Source organism: Coturnix japonica, chromosome 5, assembly GCF_054131305.1.
Source record: "Coturnix japonica strain WE chromosome 5, WE-NBRP24, whole genome shotgun sequence".
Taxonomy (NCBI): Eukaryota; Metazoa; Chordata; class Aves; order Galliformes; family Phasianidae; genus Coturnix; species Coturnix japonica.
Genome location: NC_140667.1, coordinates 9,198,908 through 9,218,794, shown reverse-complemented (window position 1 = coordinate 9,218,794; position 19,887 = coordinate 9,198,908). Strand labels below are relative to the sequence as shown.

The following is a 19,887-nucleotide window of genomic DNA, read 5'->3' as shown; positions in this document are numbered from 1 at the left end:
AAAGCAATAAAACAATCCAGAAAGCCATTACAAAGCAAGATTATGAATAAAATACTTGTTGGTCAATCAAGTGATTTGAATAAAAGGAAAATATTCCATTTAGATCTCAATTTGAAATAGTATGGAAAACAGGAAAAAAACATTTTGCAATGCAAAATTGAAAATGTCATTCTGAAAATGTAGTAATATTTAATTTTCAGCAAGCTGATTCTTTTGTTTATCTCTTCAAAGGGAACATTAGTCAAGATCATCGCTCTTAAGCAGATGTTTTGTTCCCATGAACCGGCATTTTCTGAGAGTCTAAATGTAACTGACTTGTATGTAGAATACCTAACAATATGTTAAAGTGATCTAATCTCAATGAATTTAAGCTATTGCTGTGGACCTGTAGTACACCCCCCAACAATCTGATGCAGTTCTATAGAAAAAGGTTTTATTCTTTTACTATTATTTTTTCTTCCCAGTTCTTAGTCAGGCACTTATTTGAACAGGCAAAATTATAAGGGGGAAAAAAAAAGGATTAAATGAATTGCACCGATTTTTCTGTTGGTCTAGAACTTCCCTTTGTCAGCTGTCACTTTTCAATTGAAGTGGAACAAATTTCAAGCCAGAATGCTGTGCTACTTTCAACAGTCTGATGTAATTCACTTTTATTCTCCCATACTACGCCTAAAGAAACCTCTAGAATATTTTCTGGCCATCTGGACCGGTATCCTAGAAAAGCACACATTTGTTGCTGAGGTAAATACTGTTCTCTGGTCAACTTCAGCCGCAGCTGTTTGGGTTTGTAGTCATTCATTTGCATTGCGAACTCTGTGTAGCACTGCTCCCTACTGCTTGACAGTAAGAGAGTAATCAGTCCTTGTAGCTGTCCATTGGTATTAATGGAGACCCAATTACGGTCATGGTAAACTGTTTTAATTATGGTGGCAATTAAGCTCAACAGTAGCTTTTTGGAATCAATGGAAATTAAATGCAGATAACAGACATTAATTGAACACTTATTGGAAACAATTTAAATTATGTATAGTCGTGCCTTAGTTAATGGAAATTAATGACAACCATTTGGGAATAAGCAGAACTGCTGGAATGTAATGAAAGTCAATACAAGCAGCTACAAATGGTTGAGATAAGGAAATGTGTATTGATATTAGTGATCTTCAATATTTTCCATTGGAACCATAATCTGATACAGACTATATTGCTGTGAACTTCATCTATAGTAGAGGGATAAGAATATTATAGTTGTAAATTGTGACTAATCTGGTAACTTGCTATTCTGAGTACTGAAATAACGCAGTAGATCGTTCTTAATTGTAGTCTTATATTTGCAGATAAACTGAAACCGAGGCTGTTATTGATTAAAAGAGGTGGCACGCTGCAGACCCTATAAGAACTACATTGTTCTTGAATTTCATACAGTGTAGCTTAGATTTTTCCATGTGATTTGAATTACTCGAATGTCTTAAAGACCTGTGTTCCAACCAGATGTGAGAAATGGCTTTGGTGTTAAAAGTTGTAAGGAAGGACCACCAAATAGTGACGGGAAAAAAAACAAAACCCTCTATATGCATTTTTCCCTACACTTCCCGTGGAAAATAAAAACTAAGAAAGGTAGCCCATTTTTTCTTTTAATATAACATGGATTCCTGCCAGGAAAATGTTATTTACCTGAAAAGTATAATTAACCTTTTTCCATCTTGGCCTTTTTCTCAAAGCAAAGTTATATACTGGTTTACTGCATTTGATAAAAGGCTTTAATTGAAAGAATTGAACATTTCAGTCCTAGTCTTACTCTTTACCGTGCAAGTGGGTTACAAGCCACCTTTAACTATGCCAGATATCTACTAGTTCAGTTCCACCGACTGTACTGACTACAGTAATTGGCTTTACCGACAGAACATATAAGCGTTCCTGTTAACCCTACTAAGACATAATTTCTTTTTTCCATTTTTTCCCCTCTCAGTAAAGCATTGCTTTTGAAAGTTATCTAAGCTAGTTTCTGAATTCCTTACAAGGAGTCATTAACAAATATCCAATTTAAAATAAATGTGCTTCCTCTTTAAAAGGAAGATTAGGTCACGTGGTAATCCATTCTGTTTTGCTGTCTTTTCTTATCTCTCAGAAACAGGTTTTTGTTGCAAAGTAATATGACAAAGATTAAATAGATTCTGGTTTTCAAAAATTCCATGGTATGTTGAGAAACCCCTCCGTTCCTGCGAAATTCTCATTGGTGAACTGAAGATGACGACTATAAACTGACCACAAAAGTGGCATGAAAAAGGCAAAGTGAATTTATCTACAAAGAGTAAATGAGAGTTGGAAATTTCTTTGGAAATACTTCTAAAGCTCCACTGAACACAGCAGTGCAAAACTGACAGAATTAACTGGTTTGTTATGCTATATGCAATGTTTAATACCGATGTGTATTTCAAGCTAGTGGTAAAAACAAAGTTGCTATAATAAATAAGTTACAATTAGTTCAGAGATAATATCTGTGTTTATCTGTGAGAAGTCCAAGGAGTACAGAGATTGACTGGAAAATATAATGAGCGTTTTTCCTTTAAATTATACCTGGTGATTTGTTCAGAGATCTATAATCCTGACCTGGATATTCTATAAACAGAACTTTCATTTAGAAGACCTTAGAGTTGGCTATGCATGATAACTCACCTTAACATAAACTCTTTAAGAAGATGTCAGGTTATGGAGTGCCTCCTAACCATTCCCTTCCCTTGCACAACATGCCTGCTGCTAATGGGAGACCACATTGCATCACAGAACTCCTACTTCCAAGTGACCACGGAATGCATCATGCACAAGCCCTTTCAGAACTTAAAATGCTGTCTTATTAAGATCATCAACATCAGCATAGTTTGGGGTTGACATACATGACACACTCAAGTTCAATAAACACTATTTTATGCATTTGTGTAATGTAATGGAGTTTTTTTTATGGCAAAGAATCAGAAGAGAGACCTCCCTAGGTCACCCAACCATTCCAAATGCCAGGGTTTCTGGAAGGCAAAGGCTTGCAATCCAGTTTAGTCTATGAACTGAGAGAAGTGCAGACACTCCTCCAAACAGGCCAGGTGGAGGCTGGTTCCAGCCCAGAAGATGCACATGGCTGACTGCCTAAACTTCACAACTACTATTGGCCTTCCTGGCTCCCAATCTGGATCAGTACAGAGCCTAAATGGTGGGGCTTGATATCCAAAGAAGAAACCATAAGGACACCAGAATCTATAGTCCCAGCAGAGTAAATGGCTATGAACTACACACTTTTTCCTGTGTGAAACTGAGATGAACTGAACTGAGTTCTCATCCTGATTGTGGATCCTGCTGGAACTTCATGAAAAGATGGCCAATTCTTCTGCGAGTTCCTTTCCATATACTACACCTGCACACATACACAGTTGTGAAGTGGTTACATTTTTACTGATGGCTTTGTTATAAACTGAGTTCAGCCTCGTTGAAAATAGTAGGATTAACTACCACACAGCCCTTTTGAGCTTAATAAACAGTTCAGCGCATGTTTCTGCCCTAAACAAGGTGAATACAATGTTGCTCAGGAATTTAAAAGATCTGGGCGGGGAGCATTATTGATTTTGTTTGGGGCAGGGATTTATGTAGAAAAAAGTTAGCAGATGGAGAAGCAGAGACAGAACTCAGGAGCAGACTGGGAAGAGAGGTACAAGCCTGCAGGAGCAGTGATGCATGGCTTTGGGATGAGCCTGCAGAGAGGGTTTTCAGTCATTTGGTGATGAGAACAAGCAACATTCCTTCAATTCCATGAGTGTTCCTGTGCTCAGGACAGCAGGATTCAAGCATCTTTTGAGCAAACACATGTCAGCAGCACACCTGATACCCTTCACCTCCCTGGGCAACTCTCCTATTCTCCAACTCATACAGCGTACAATATGCTGAATTCCACTCAGCTGTGGCTCAAAAGTGGGCAACTGTATATTCAGTCCTGTTCAAAACTGTATAAAGCTGTAGACATCCCAAGCAATGAAAAAAATGTGACTAAAGCACACAAAGAGAGGAAAAAGAAACAGAAAGAAATTTGCTTACTTTTGACTTACATTATAGAAATGTATGGCCAAAATACCTTGCCACTATCTTTAAACATCAGAGAATTTAGGAAGGCTGCTTATTTATCAAACCAGAATCAACTCTGAGAATTGGGCTTTGCAAATTCAAACTTCATCAGTCAAACAAATCTCTCATTTGGACTATAGCAAATCCACCTTTGAATCTGAAGGTAGGTTGGGTTTCCCTCTACTTCCTGTTTGAAAGCACAGTTATGGCACCTACTTGCATGCATTCAAAACTAGTTGAAATGCTACTGACACAAGTATGTGCTAAAGAAAGGAATTTAATCAAAAAAATAAATACTACACTTTGAAGCAAAAAATCTTAAAGAGTTAAAAACAGCTTATTTTTTTTCCCCCAAGTTATTCAAGTTAGGAGCTGTTTGCAATGCACAGAGAACATTTGGGACTTAATTCCATTTTGCAATGTCCTGTATCTTTTTAGATTTCCATGAATGTGACAGAAATCTACACAGTGGAGTTTGGTGCGGTGATATGAAACTCTCTCAGTGATTTTCAAAATATGCAACCCATAAATCATTCACCTTAACCCGGACCCAAATTTGCATAAAACCAGAGTCGATCATCTCAAAAGGTAATTTACTCAAAGCCCAAATAATCCCAGCTGTGTGAAGCACATAACAAAGTTATGAAGGTAGGATTCACATGGCTTCAGGGTTTGTAATGGATGCTTTGCACAGCTGTAATGATGAGTGGGTGAGGATAGTTAAGAATGAATGAAGTGTGGGTGGTGGAAATATTCACTGGGCATGTCACAGCCAGAGGAGGAAACACAGGGGCCTCCCAGCCTCCGGGATGGAAAGGACGTCAAGGCTCTGTGGACAGGAGTCCTACTTATTTATTTCAGCCCTGACACATTCTCATTAGGAAGGCAAAAATGTGAAATCGATAGTTTCTCTTGAATGCAGGGAGCCGACTGTGGCTGCGCAGCAGAGCTGTCTTATAATCTGCTTCCAAACGTGTGGGTGCCTCTTGGGTTTCCTCAGAGATTTTATGGACCGTTTTCAAAGTTTTCTGTAAATTCAGGCCAACAATGTCTGCATCCCCTACCACATCAGTCAAAAACTGGACTGTGTTTCAGAGTCATGTTAATTCCTTCTATAAGAAACATTTACATTCTACGAAATGAAAACTGAGCAGACTACTTCGTGAGGTGAATTCACCCCTGGTTTGTCTTCCTCCTTACAGTGCAGCTTCCTCAGGGATAGGTTGACTAATAGATTACCATTAACAAACAGAAAAACGAATAGCACATGTAACTGAACATTACAAAGGTTTCTTCCAGGACTGCCGTGGCACATGATAAGATGGCACACTGATAAGATACTTCATTCTTATTGTTGTTGAATTTTAATGAGACCTTATCTGTAGCTCCACAAAACATGAAGCCCGGTTTATGTTTCTTTATGGCATTATTATAGGGCACTGTAAGTGTAATAAAACAATCTACTAACTGTTCTCCTTGACTGTTTATACTCATTGCTCCTAGACAGGTTTTCTTGCACATATGGTACAATATATACAACAACTTTCATATCTAAGGTCCTAGTAGTTTAAACACAGTCCATTTCTTTATTGGCAAATTATTCTTTGTAGTTAGGACTTGATTAGGCTGGGAAATACTGAAAATATGTTGACTAATGCACTGTTAAAAATATAAGTGCAATGTTTAAATAATGACAGTTATTTATGGTCCAGTGTAGGATTAACTACGGTCTTCTGATGAGGTTTTAAATATGGTCTTTTTAGTTGCCTTGAATGGTTGTTCATGGTTCACAGTCATAACCACAGCTGATACAGCAGTTAAAAAGACACAGTTCTCCAAAGCTACCTCTATTGCTTATCAAGCAGAATGGTGGCATAAAATGATGTCTTTGCTGAACTCTGCCCAAAATTCATCGATTCTGGAGGAGCAGAACATTTCTTTATGCAGAGAACAATATACTCAATCTGAAAACCAAGTTGCTTTTTCAAAGTGTTTCATTTTTATTTTTTTTTTTTTAATTTTTATTTTTTAGCCACGTAATACTATCTTAAGGGACAAAAAAAGTCTTTGGCCCTGGGAAAGAATTAATGGTACTGATAACTGTCATGTCTGGGGTTTAAAGGAAAGCAATGAGAATTCAAAGTTTGCCAGCATTTCCTTTTTTTTTAAGCTAAAAGTCTCATGCAGCAAGAATCTGTAAATGACACTCAATCAAGAAAGAGCTTTCTGAACAGCTGATGTGAAACTTGAAAAGCAGCAACGTAACAAATGTGATGCGGGAGGCAGGGGGAAGTTCTTTCATTCCACTTCAGGAACATCTGGTTTATTGCAACAATAACTACTGTAATTATATCACTGCAGGAAAAGCTGCTCTAGGTTAGGTTAAGTTTGTGGGTTTCTATAATAAACACTGCTTTGGAGGAGTGGGGGTTTCAGTATTTCAGCCATGTCAGATCACACTAAACTGAACTGTGATTTGAGGCAAAAATAACAAAATATGGAAAACATAAAAGCATTGTTCCTAACCATATATTTCTTGATATATACCCTCGGTTTATTCCTCATTATAGCAAGTGGAGGGTACACCAAAGAAGCAAACTGTTGGATGACTGACCATATTTCACTGATAAAAACTCAAAAAGTAAATTTTTTGTCAGCTGGAAATAGGTTTGTTAATGCATTACAACAATATACACTGCCATAATAAATAAACAAGCATCCTGCAAAGCATATTAATTACAGTTTTTGTCACTTTACACACAGGGCCAGATAGTAGCTTAATGGCAGAGAGCCTCCAACTTAGAACATGGTGCATTTTTCCAGATGAGAGCCTGTGTAATAGAACTTATTGTTCAGCCACTATTATTTCACTAGTCCTTTGAAATGAATTAATACAGTCAAGGTAGAAGGAAAGGTCTTAATCTTCACCAATCTTTTACTACAGCAGGGCCAACTGAACTTTCTCAGCTGACAAGTCTATTTCCTGAATATTATGCAGCAGCAAGAAACAATTGTCTGTTTTCTTGGCAACAGGGTACAATTATCGACCTCAGCACCAGTAGTGTTCATTTCAGAACCATGGCTGCTCTTGGATCTGCAGCGGGTTAGCAGATATGCATTAAAATTTTCTCACAAACTGCAAAATAGAAATAAACTAGTTTGTATTCTGCTGGTAGGGTGTGTTTAGACAATAGTTTATGTAAATATGCTGTAAGCCTACATAACTTCAGTGTATCAGCAATGTATAAAAAAGAATGGGTCAACATCTTCCTGACAAAGGGAAATAGGAATGTCATTGCAAATATATGAATACCCATTAAAATGCTTTGTTATTACAGGAAGGTCTAAAACTGCTTCAGACCTCTGGGAATTTAGGAATGATGGAGAAAAAGGCTATTTTACTATGGTGGCTTGTTTATCTCATGATTTGAAGTTGTGTGCTGCTGTGCACTGAGATTCACATATTTGTACACAACAGATCAAATGGAATTTGCAAATTACATGCATGCACAGTTCTAACCACTGTCTCAGTAGTCTAGCACTCTTAGACTGGCAAAACATTACCCAAGCAAGAATCAACTTACCTTACACATGCAAATGTGGGGCTTATAGGTGCAGAAAACTGCTGTTTTATAAACACAGATTTAACACTAACTTTAGTTCTAACTCCTGCAGCTAAAATAATTTCTACAAGATCAGTGCTTGTCATTGAAATGAAGCCTTTACTTCACAATAAATGGAATAAAATAATGCCAGAATATCACATTTTTCTTTGTGCCTTCTTATCCTACCAGAAAAGTTCAAATTGATAGAGTATATATGGCATCACATATATGAAACTGAATCCAGTTGAAGGCAGACCAGTGAAAACACTTCACTTGAAATTTTTCAAAGCAACAGAGCAGGTAAAATAAAGTTGTTTTAAAGTTCCAACAAAAAGCAGATCTCTTGTTACTTATGATTTACACTATCTGATTTTCCCAAGCCATTATGGAGTTTAATGCTAGACTCATTTGTTGTACACACAGGGCTTTGTTACGCAGCATACTTTTCTGCGTATGTGTATACACTAACAAATGAAATATACATATGTGCATACAGACGTATACATCATATACCATCTCATCACCAGGTTTACTATCGTGGCCAGTGGGCTGTTGAAATTTTGTAGAATGTTAAGTATTTTTACATATCCATATCATTAATATTTTTATTTTATGTATGTTCCTGGTTCTACTTTATGGGCTTTGACACTCATTGCCACAAATGTCTTCATTCCTTGTGATTATATTCCAGAAGTTTTAAGTCTTAGAATTACCAATGGAGAAACAAATCATCAGCTGGTATCAGCCATCACACATCTACGTCAAGAGGAAAATGGGGCAATTTATGTGAGCTGAAGTATGGAAGAATATATTCAAAATATGAATAGTCCAACGTTTAAAGAAATGAGGCACAAGCTTGAAGCTTGTTCTACCCTCATGCTGAAAGCCACCCAGAACACTGACCTGGTACTTCTATCAGAAAAATACAAAAGTAAACATTTAGCAAGCTGCTGGCAACAGCATCAGGCATGTCTTAATCATGCTAGCCTTAAAATACCACCTAGAAGTGGGATGAACCTTTCACCCTTCTTTTTTGGATGTTTTTTTTTAAAAAAAAAACAAAACAGTATCTCTGCCTCTACTTGCTGAGACAATGAATTTTGGAAGACACTGACTATTGCCTAGATGATATTAAGTGTCCTCAGATGCCTTTCTTGTCAATGCCTTTAGATACCTTCCAGCACCAGGCACTCATTCAAAAAACGAAGTTGAGTTACTGAGGTTTTCTCAGCTTACCTGGTGTCAGGAACTCTTGCAATACCAAGGGTTCTGTCCTGTAAAACTCTGTATATGTTGAACTATCTCTCTTTTTGCTTGAAAGCAGAGGTGGGCTGTTCTGCATAATCCATACTTTTTCTAAAAGAAAAAGGAAAAAAAAAAATAATGAAAATGAACAAGTAAAAGGAACTGAAGATCTAATAATGGACAGAAACACAATTTAAAAAATAACATTAAAATAAAAAACTACTGAAGATATAATTTCCAATTCTGGTTGTTGTTTTCTTTTCCCCCCTCTGCTTTTATAGTGCTTTCTTAGTACATCTAAACAGCAGAAGAATTTGCTTGTGGTGGGCTAACTTCCTCCCATGGTGCTCATAAGTCACCACCAATTGGTTCAAGTGCCTTTCATCTCTGCTAAGCTCATAACAGAATTCTCATAACAGAATTGCTTGCACTGAGGATGGTTCAATCCCATTTCCAGTGCTGGATCCCAAACAACGCGACAGTGAGAGATATTTACTGGCATTGGCTGCTCATGTTTGCAGCAAAATTATGCATGGGAAAGGTGGGGCAGCACCTGGAATCCTGTGCCATTCTCATTTCTCATGCAGATAATACTGGAGGTGGTCCCCTGGAGCAGTGAGGGTTTATTTGATTTAACACTTCTCTATGAAAAGCTCTCTTTTCTGAGAATAAGCAAAATAAGTTTACAAGCGAGGGAAATAAGTCTACCAGACAGATCAGGGATCTGGGTATTTTAATGACATCATTAAGATTAACAGTTAATAGTTTTCCACCATCTGTAAGCTGCAGTGTAAATATGAACACAGAGCAAAACGGACAGAAAATTCAAGTTCACTTCTGTAATGTTCTGAGCACTCTCACATCCTTTCCTTAAACTCCTTTTTTTCCCCTTCTTCCTTCTAAATTGCCTTGTTTCACACAGACTCACAGAGCTGGTTGTACTAAGTAGAATACATCATTCATGGAGATGCTGACACTATTTTCTGCATGAGTGCAATGTGTCTTCACCTTAAAGAAACTTGAGTTTTGTGGACACATTCAGAGACAGATGTTGTGATATTCAGACTTTGCTCAGCACTGACAGTGCAGAAGTTCTATGAGGAACGGAGGAAACAGATTTGCAACACAATCCTGAGAAAGCATATGTCCTAACAGTAAGGAGTTCTGTAGTAATAATTGCACACACATTGCAATAAGTGCTTTTCTCGGACTATGTTACGTAAACTTCAAAATGAAACAAATTCACAAGGCATGAATGCATTTTGCATTCAGCTAAAGTGCTTGCAATAGTCTGATCCTCTCACTATAGGCTAGAAATCAGAGATAAACACAGAACATAAACTACAGACCATGAAATACAGAACACTCCGCAACTCCAATTTAGATAAGGAGTCTGACTGCAAAGTTGAATGTTGCACCAAAGGAATGTGAGAATTTGTAAAGCATGACAATAAAGGCAAGGGCCATACATAGTTCACAAATCTACGGAAGAGGCTTGTAAGGGAAACTCATCTGAAGTTCACAATTCTAAAAATGGGGGAAAAATGGGAAATATTGGGGAAAAACTGACACTGAAATTTTACAGTCAATCACCAGAAGGTAGCTGGGAACAGATGTTTCTGTAATCATGAAGAAAACGGAAGAATTCTTAGCATTTAGCATCCCTAAACTCTGTACTGCTCAGTAAGATACACACTGGATGCCAAGAATTGGTAAGACGGAATACAGAAGAGAACATTCAGGAACTCTACCCTGCTGCTCAGCTTGGTTAATGACAAGATAATAACCACACAGCAAAAGAAGGCCACAGTTCCTCCCAGAAATGGCAGTAGCTACAGAGTAACTGGTTGTCACTGCTGGGTCTACATCCTGTTGGCCTCCCTGCAGGGAGCAGCAGGTAGGGGCTGCCTGGGCACAGCTCCTTGGGGGGCTGCTTTCAGCACTGGTTTAGGCTGACCGAGCACTTCAGTGAGAGTTTTACTGTGCCCTCATTTGTCATGAGTTTGTGTCACCGAGTTGGGCACGCCCAACTGTCCGGCTCAAGACTATTTGGTACTGATGCGCATCTTTCCCCCCCAGCATCTCCTGTCTCAGAGCAGTACTGAGCATCATTACCATCATTAAATTAAAGTTGCATCTGTACAGCTGGCTATTTTTATTCATGGTTTGACTTTTCTTTGCAGCCCCTTTTCCAATTCAGAAATCTCACTTGTAGCCTCCAGAGAGAAGCCCACAGGGGAGAGCTCATCTTCCCTTCTCCAAAAAACTCTGTGTCCTTTCAGTGCTTTCCCATGGTGCATCGGCCTTTACTCTCTGCCTGAGCTCCTCCCAGGCTGTTGGTCACCCTGGAAGCACTTTTCCCACATGCTGTATTGTCAGGGGACCGCCCGACAATGGTCAGTGGTTGCTGCCTGTGGCTGTGTGGGTGGAAAGGGGCAGAGGGGCCCACCAGCACAGAGCAGAGCAACAGCAGGAGGAAGGCCTGCAGACCACTGGGGTTTGTGGGTGAGGAGCTGCTGACCTGCCAGGAGCTGAGCTCTGTGCAGACCAGGGCATTAAAAACAAAGAAAGGAATGACTCTTTAAATAGCAGGCTATGATTTGCAGAGAGAGGTTTTGTCTCTTCCAGAGTCATATGCATAAAGTTCATCATCTGTCCAAATATGCTGCATTTGCCTTGTGTGCATATAATGACAGGGCATCTTACCTATGAAATTACTTATGCAGGAGCTTCAGCCTGTTTCTCGCTCACAGCACGGCCACCTCATTTGTTAGGTAAATTTGGACGTCAGGCTGGAGTCCATCTTGCTTATAATGTTGTGACATACTGCATTGGTGTCAGTCTGTCCCCATCAGCAGTGGCACCCAAAGCAAAAAGCAGTCTCACTTTTTACAGCACATTACCCCCACTTGGTAACAGGGAGTTTTGGGAAAGACTAGCCAGTTAAACTTGCACCCAGTCATCCACATGTTACCTATACTGGACACCTGACACCATCCAAGACTCAGATTTCCACATCCATAACTAACTGAAAGATAAAGTAGGCTTGCTTGGGATTTTTGTTTTGTTCTCTATGTGTGTGCATGTGTGTTTCTGTGTTTATGCCAACTTCATCCAAACGATGGCTGGCAATACTTCCTGATTTTATAGTTGAGATATATAAATACAGCAAGAATGAGATAATATCTGATTATGTATAAACCTTTTCTTCCCTAGGCATTGACAGAAGCTGGTTCTTAACTACCCTGCAAGTTCAGACCTACAAAGAACTCCCAAAGTGCAGCCACACACTACCTGCAGCAAAACTGCTCCAGCTGAGTTTGGTCTTAATTATGTTGTAGAGCAGCAAATGCTAGTGCTCATCACTCACTGAGGTCAGAAGAGACAAGGAGCACACAGCATCATTTACACGTATGAAGTATTGCAGAAGATGCACTTCTGCAGTTGACTCATGTCCAAATCAAGGATATTGATAATGTCTTTAAGACAATACCTTAGACACTCGGTCACAAGAGGTTAGGTAAGACTAAAGAACTAAATTTTTAAATCTATTAATATTAAAAATTGTCACTTCTGGCTTTTCATTCACACCATCTGTTGCCAGCAGGTTGTATCAGCAGTTTTAGGACAGCTTAATAATTGTTCCTGATTTTTGCACACTGAGAGGTTAAAAATAAATCTTCGGACACACCGAAGCCACCGATTTCTCTGCAATATTTTAGCAACATGAAAAGAAATTGTAAAGAAAATATACCACGTGAGCCTTTCAAGAATTATTTCTCCACATAACATACAATATAAATAAAACAAACCTCAAGAGTCTGTCTTCGAATACAGAATAACACTATGCTAAGGTCATTTCTGCTGTGTTTACTACAGTAAATTTGAATTATAGGTGTCACTAATATTTAAATATTTCAATGATGCACAGAGCTTTCAGCACCCTTGTTTCTTTCCCACGTTCACAACAATTTGTCAGCAACAATTTAGAACAGAGCAATCATTTCATAGCAACCTCTTTGAGTCAGGAAACTTGTGTACACACTACACAGCTGCATCTAAGATGCAGCATAATCCCCAACTTTAGCACCTGCATCATGCTCAGGAGCATAAAAGTATTAAGACAGTCCCAGGATGCCCATGTGAAGGTTTCCCTGGTGTAAGGGATCTGTGGTTTAGAGACAGTGCTGTCAGAGCTTGTGAAGATGAATCACTGTCACACTTCCCAGCATACACAATGTCTGTATGAGTCTACCTCCTGGTGTGTCTCGGTGCAGCCCTACTGTTACCACGTATTCAGCCAAGTGGTAGAGGCTGTGGAATGTTTTGTGTGGCGCTAATATGACTGTTAAGTTTCTGCTTTGAGAACAACCTATCTGAACAAAAGACCAACCCAAGAACAGAATGAAAACTGAGGGAGAATGAAGAAGGGAACCTAAAGAAACTTTGAATAATCTAAAGTACAAGAATGAAGATAAATGCAAAACTGCTAGAAGAAAACAGCGGAAGTATCACAGATGACCTATTAAAACATAAATAGATTTTAGTGTACAAACAACAAATAAGGGACAGACTAAAACAAATAAGAGTAGCTCCAGATATGAGTGTTAAAAAATGTTTCATCCAGTGATACTGTCACAGGATTTTGAAGTGTGCACAGGAATTGGACTTTTGGAGAAGAAGCTGGATTTTTTTTGACAAGATCTCCCTGCAGTAATTAATTCATTTCATGAAGTTCCATCTCCACAGCTACTATAGTCAAAAATTTCAAGAGTATCCGTCAAATAAATGTAAAGTGCTGAACATATCTGAAAATGTGGTTATTATAAGGTACCCAAGTGGAAGTCAAGCTATTCTTGTTAGTGAGTTTTGTACAAAGCAAACCTTGTCTTCATAATCCAAGTATTCAGTGTGATTACTCATAAGACAATGAGGATAATTACATATCTGGGAATAGCCACAGGAAGGTGCTGTGACAGGGAGGAGAGACCAGTTCATAGGTGTGGGAAGCCCAAGGCTATCCCATTTCCTCCAGCCTCCTCTTGAGTCTCAGCCACTGCCAAGATTTGCTGGAGCCTCCCACCAGTTTCAGGTTCTTACCAGAGTGGAAAAGTCACTGGTAGACATGGACCACTACAGCAGCAAAAGCCAGCAGAAGAAAGGGCTGGGGCTATTGCTGGCAACACAGAAGGGAGCATTATACAAAGAAGCATTAGCTGGGAATGTGTTACCGAGCTTAATGAAGAGCAAGGGAGGCACACATTGACTGCCTAGTACAACGGATAAGGGTGGGTGCTAGCAGGGATTAAGCACTTCACTGGAAGGTTGTTAGCTAGTGGATGGGAGGGAGCAGGAATGGGAAGGCAAAATATTTTCTCCTGAGCCAAAAGAGGATTTTATACAGAATTTCCTTGGCCTTTATTTCTTGAGGAGTTCGTAAGATTCTCCTCAAGCTATGGGTTTAGAGGCACAGATTTCTACAGAAAACCACTCCCGCATCTATTCTGAGTTGCTACTTTTCCTTTGTGGCCATCTGACAGATTCACCTGAAGGCCCAAAAGCCTCCCTACGGCTATGGAGGTCACAGAAATGACCTTCATACTATTTTGAAGATTTACATATTATCATCTTCATTTTAATAAATGGCTACCTAACTCACCCACTGTCACAGTTTGACTCAGCATTGGAGTAAGGAAAGAACCCAGGAATCCCAGCTTGCCATCACATGCTCAACCACTAGCATGACAGAGTGGACAATGGATATTTCTCCTCCCTGGAAGCTAGTCAGAGGCAATATCCACCAACAGCATGCACAATCACATCACTCTGTGGTCCAAATAGGAAACATTATTCATTCTTCTTCTGGGACTGCAGCAAATTCCTTCACAAAAAATACCGTCAGCCAGAAAAAAAAAAAAAAAAAAAAAAGTAGAGTGCATCAAATAAAGCTAAATGATTTAATTAAGCATTAGATTAGCTCCTCCCAAAGCCACTAGTAAAAACACCACAAGCATATGCAAATGATGGATGTTTGCGGACAGACCTACACAGCCTTTTCCATAACCTTTTATATAACATTAGTGCAGGCTTAGACAAAACGTAGTCTTGTTCTTTTCAAGCCAGCATGAAGTACAGCCAGGAAGCATTAGTCATCAGAGATTTTTGGTAGTTGTAGTTTGGAACCCCAACTGGAGTGTTTGCTTTGTACAGCTTGCTTTGTAAAAGCTCAAAAGTCTAAATCAGGAATTGGCTACTATCTTGTTCAAAATCTATTTCTTTTCAAACATCTTTTGACTAAGCTATCGCTGTTAGAGGAAATTTTAAGCGCTTATAACAGAAAACAAATGCAAAAGAAACAACCCTTCCCTTCTTCCCCAAGGAATCGTAACATTTTTTTCAATAACATTTTGCAGGATTTCATATTAAAATATATTCTGAATTGTGTTTCAATGAGGGGAAAAAAACAAAACAGAAATTATGATTTTCTGAACCAGAATAGAACAGATGTTAAGTATTTCTCAGAAGGTTTTTATCCTCTAGACCAAAACAGAGTATTTTTCATGTGTTATTCAGAAAAAAATAAAATATGAACATTTTATGAAACAATACATGGCCTTCTTCAGTTATTGTCCATTCACAACAATACATCCATCCTGTATATTTCTGTGTTCTGGTCATAGTGGTTACTGCCAGAGCTTTGGCCTAATAAACTGCAGTTTTGCACACAAATGGGATTTGATGCTGCAATCAAGATGATCTTCTGCAAAGTACTGAAGAAGTACAAACGGTTGTGTGGACTTTGAATTCCTGAAATGGATTATGGAAAACTCTAACATAATAATGCATTGCTATTAAGTACTATACAGCTACAGCTGCTACAAAAGCAAAGAGGAAATCTGAGGTAGTGAAATAGGTCTTCAGCTGGTACAAATCAACATGGCCCAACTGAACTGAAGAGAGCTACACCAACTTAAACTCAGACTTCGATATCGTGTTTCACCATACTGAATAAACTGTGGCATAGGGTGGTGAAATAGAATGAAACGCACTGAGATCCTGGCGTCAGCATGGCCCATGCACTTAGGGATCTCTTCTAGAAAGCCTTTCTAGCATGAGGTGCAGCACAAAAAAACAGTGTAGAAGGTATGATGACTAAAGGGTAGTCTTTGTGTTCCCAGTGGGACAAAGCAGATGGATGTGAATCAATAGAAGTCTAAGACATCTTGTGCTTGAGCAGGTAAAGATACCCCTAGATGAACACTAGCCTGAGATGGAGCCAGGGCACAAGCTGTCCTGCTTTCTGTCAGCTGCTCTACGCCTCCTCCTGTCCATGCTGCCTTCTCTCTCACTGACACAGATATTTATGCACAGAGATTCTCACCTGGCCCAAAAACCTGAGTGGGGCTAAAACTAGCCTGGTAGAAGGTGGCTTGGTTTTAACACAGATCAGCCTCATGCTTCAGTTCATAACACTGGGCAAAGGCAGAAGTGGTATGGTGGCACCTGGAGTAGCTTTCTTTAGATAGAAAAAACCACTCTTATCAGTTTTAAGAGTTTCCAAAATACATACTTGAAGAAAACTCTGGACAAACTCTCTTGCTTGTCAACATTCAGGATCAAACAGAACTGAGCATGCTAGGAACTCAACTGCGAGCCTGAGGAAGCATGACTTATGAAGTGTTCTTAGCTTTCCCATTCAACTTCTTGCTTCCTGGGTGAATTACTTACTGCATCAGGAAGACGCATCTGTGAGATAGGCTATTCCATACAGACCTCAGCACTGGGGCTATTCCATACAGACCTCAGCACTGGGGAGTAACAATATGGCCTGGACCCAACAGCTCTGTGGTTAAAAGATAACCCTTTGGCAAAGCTCTTGCTGAATTCAGTGGTGCAGGACTGCGTCCTCTGTATTGCTCCTGACTGCTTATCCCCTCTGCTTATTCATCCAGCAGTTCTCACCTCTGATAGCCACAGGTGTTCAAATCAGCTTGAAGAATTTGCTCCTCATGGCCCTAAATGACTCCACCAAAACAGATCCCTCAGGACTACTACTCAGCACGCTGTGTAAATTAATAGAATATGGTCTCAACCTCTCCCAGTGGGATGGATTTTTTCAGCATGTGATCTCCTCCCATCTTGGCTGGCAGAATAGTGATGTGTTACCTCAAAGGTAGGTCTGCCTTAAGCATCACAAAATAACACCAACCCATGAGAAGCAAGACTTCAGAGGAGGTCAATTTAATTCAGGTCGTAACAGGTATGTTATTCCCAACTCTAAAAGCTTCTGTTTCAAGAATTAATTTGCTTAAAGAACAAAAGTATTTTAATCACAAATGCACCCTTTTCAGGCATGTTGCCTCTAACATGTTCAGGATTTTGAGGAATTTCATAACAGTGCTCTTGCATCATTGTATCCTGACATAAGGTTAACTGTTGTGAGATAAAGCATGTCTTTTTGCACTTGAGTAAGTGTGTAGCTTCCCTTTCTATCAGCCGTTTTTAGGAAAAACATTGCTTTCTTTAAAGTGACACACCAGAGCAAGGTGTTTGTATGTTACCTATTCACAAGTTATCACCAAGTCTATGTCAGGATGCTGTGCAAAGCAAAGAGCACATGCCTAGTATGCTGCTTCCTACATTGCTTCATGGTAGGTTGGCTCCCATGTAATAAGTGATAACAAAAGAGCCTGGATCAGATAGCAGGAAGTTCCAACAGACTGATAACCAACCTTATGTACTCCAACTGAAGAAGCATGCGGGCAATGATCAGAATAAAAAAATACATGAGATAATAGTTACTATATGATTGACATTCTGCTCCAATGTATTCACACAAAGACTTCTCTCTCTGCCTGACATGCAGGCGCTGCATTCCCAACACATTCTTGCAGCCTACACCACATCACTGAACAATAGCAAGCCTTCTTTCATTTTCCTGCCTAGCTTCTGTGAACAGCACTCTGTTGACAACCGAGTCTGTTCTCACTACTGAAGAATTCCAAAAATTGACCAATATAAGGACAGCCTGTGACTTTCAGGAGGCATCTTAACACATTTTTAAAGCTGTGGTTTGGTGCTTATATTTTTGTTTTGTTTGTGCTTCAGAGGAAACCTACAAAAATGTAGTTACCCTATGAAGCACTCCTCAGGTGAGCGAGTTGCTCTGTTGCTCCATCTCAGAACAGTTTTTCCCTGCTAAACTTTTACGTTCATGATGAGTGCCCAACTGACATGCCCTGTGCAACTGAAATCTTTTCCACAGGAAAAAACAGATGCATGGACATTGGTTTGCTTTCTTTGCCAACCAGTCCCAAGCCTGAAATGGACAGTCCGCAAAAAACATTTAGAAAGTCTAGCCTTCTCAACACTCACTCCCACTCCTTCTCTTGCTCCTGAAGAATAATGACTTTGGTCAGATGATAAGTAAGTCTGAGCAATACGCAAGAAAGGCCCAGATCTCCCTCCTCTTTGCCATGCATGAGCAAAACACCTTCACCAGGACAGTGCAGCACTCAGTCTCACGTCTGGCAGTGATCAAAATCAAAATAGAAGAGATGGGAAACCACTATGATGAGATTACTAGCTTATTATATCTTTCTTTTGTTGGTGATGCAAAGGGCAGTGTATTCCATAACTCAGACGTGCTTTTCAATTCTTTGTTGACAATGTGCTCTCAGACAGAGATGGAGATGAGTGATGTCTTTTGCCAGCTTCAGTGGCAACCCATCCTGAGAGGGCCACTGTGGCCTCCCTGCTGGACTTCAGGAACACACTATGGCAAGGCATGAAGCATTCAGGGCACAGGACATTTTAATTAGTGCAATATGACTGATTCGTATCTTCACAGCAGCACTCTGAACACACAACTGACCTCTCCACTCAACACCCACTTCTCTTAACTCAACTGCACTCTTTTTGAAGTAGGCACTGAGTATGCATTTTGACTCATTAAAATTTTAAGAAACTGAAAAAAATCTAAGTAACAAAAGCTCTTAACTAAAAGGCACTTGAAGTGTGTGAAAAAATAGAAGAGGAAAGATGACAGAAGATATCCAAATTCTCTATGCTGCTATTTTGTGCCATCTTTTGTGTTAGTTTCCTTTGCACCAACTAACAAAAGACTGAAATATTTACAAAACCATTCCCTATGTGGTCAGCTGTTATCTAGTTTGGAAAAAAAAATAGACATACTTCAGTGTATTTTCACAGTAACATTTTGTTGTTGGTACCCCTGACTTCAAGACTGTGCCATGCATACGGTTTCCACCTATTCAAGAAGCCCAATGAACTAGAAACAACCTCTCTTAACAATGCTTATATAAAACTTCAGCATTGTCTGCATCTTTCTTCAGGATCTTATATATAAGGATGCCTGAAGGAAAGCCCACTCTTTATTTAGGCCAAATATGTTCTTGGCTTCCGACTTCTCTGGGTGTATCTGGCATAGTCAAGTCCAAAATGGAACATCAATGACCAAGTGTGCTGACGTCACTGAAAAACGAAAACAATTGGAAAATGACAATCAAAGGAAGGTGAAAGATCTAGTCCCAGGGCTTCCTGTTTCAGATGAGAGTTTATTCAGATGGCCTCCAGATAATCTGAGCCAGATAGAGGGCACACCAGCATTACAGTGTTTATTCTCTCAACTTTGTTAGCTGTCAAACAAAAGAACAGTCTATCCTGGATGCATTTATGCCCTACCATTTCCACACATCCTAGGGTGTAAGCTTTGATTTATAGTGTTGCAGTGGTAGAAGCAATCTGGCACTGAGAATGGGTCTAAGAAATATGAACGAACAAGGACAAGAAGCAAGTTTCTGTATTTTAAGTATTTTCCCTATAGCAAACAAGTTTACTTGGTAGATAAATACCCTTCTTTATATATCTCTAGCATTTTAGAGAGGGCTCTTATCTCACTGAAATATCATTTTCT

General features: G+C 39.3%; 1 protein-coding gene across 2 annotated transcripts in view; it reads right to left on the bottom strand.

Annotated features, from left to right (window-relative positions):
• The window catches only part of LOC146760657 (uncharacterized), a 272,204-nt gene that overhangs the window by 39,798 nt on the left and 212,519 nt on the right, over nt 1-19,887 (bottom strand). The window contains exons 4-5 of one of the 2 annotated variants that reach the window (XR_014946988.1): nt 8,943-9,062; nt 5,661-7,237 (exon numbers count right to left, since the gene is read on the bottom strand). The gene's annotated coding sequence lies outside the window, so the exon portion shown is untranslated. Of the gene's footprint in view, nt 1-5,660; nt 7,238-8,942; nt 9,063-19,887 lie in introns of those variants that run through there. The other variant, XM_085549975.1, reaches the window with a different exon arrangement.